A 769-nucleotide genomic window follows, 5' to 3' on the forward strand; every position below is an offset into this window, starting at 1 on the left:
ACACCAGTTGCTCTTCTTAGTCTTGGGTCAAGGGCANTGCTGAGAAGTCCCTACTGAATCCAGATCAACAGTGACCATGAGNGCCAAGGTCTCACAGCCAGGTGAGTCTCATAGTATAGGTGGTTTTCAGAAACCACCTATGCTGAAAAGTTATGTTGATGCTCTCTGGGAATTCACGTCTCTTGCTTGGTAGTATTAAATTTGATCTCAATGCTTGGGGCTGCTCAGAGAGACATGACACATATTCCACACAAGCTCAGCTCTAGTGGCTCATGGAGGAAGACCCACATCTAGCAGCTTCCTGTGTCCTACAGTTTGCCTGTGTCCTGTCACGGACTCTCTAATCATCTTTCCCCCAAATTATTAGTAATCATAATTTAACAACTGGAACCTGTTCAGAGGATATTTTTCACCTAAAATTATAGCATTTCTTTTTAAACAATCCACTATTAGAAAATGAGTATTTCAAGACTAGCAAAGAAACAAGATATTCTCAATGGGGAAAAGTATACACTATTTTTCCAAAGATAAATTATAAATTACCTTTTTAGGTGATAACTCATAAAAACCCCAGTGAATTTCAAAGTAATCAACGTCTGTGCAGACAGTATTTTTCCCATTTAGTGCACAGCTGAAGTAAATCCGTTTCTCTTTTCTTTCTTTCTTTTTTTAAAGATTTATTTCATTCATATGATCTGTCTCCAGACACACTAGAAGAGGGCATCAGATCCCATTATATATGGCTGTGAACCACCCCTATGTAATCTCA

This window comes from Mus caroli, chromosome 8 (genome assembly GCF_900094665.2).
Source record: "Mus caroli chromosome 8, CAROLI_EIJ_v1.1, whole genome shotgun sequence".
Lineage (NCBI taxonomy): Eukaryota > Metazoa > Chordata > Mammalia > Rodentia > Muridae > Mus > Mus caroli.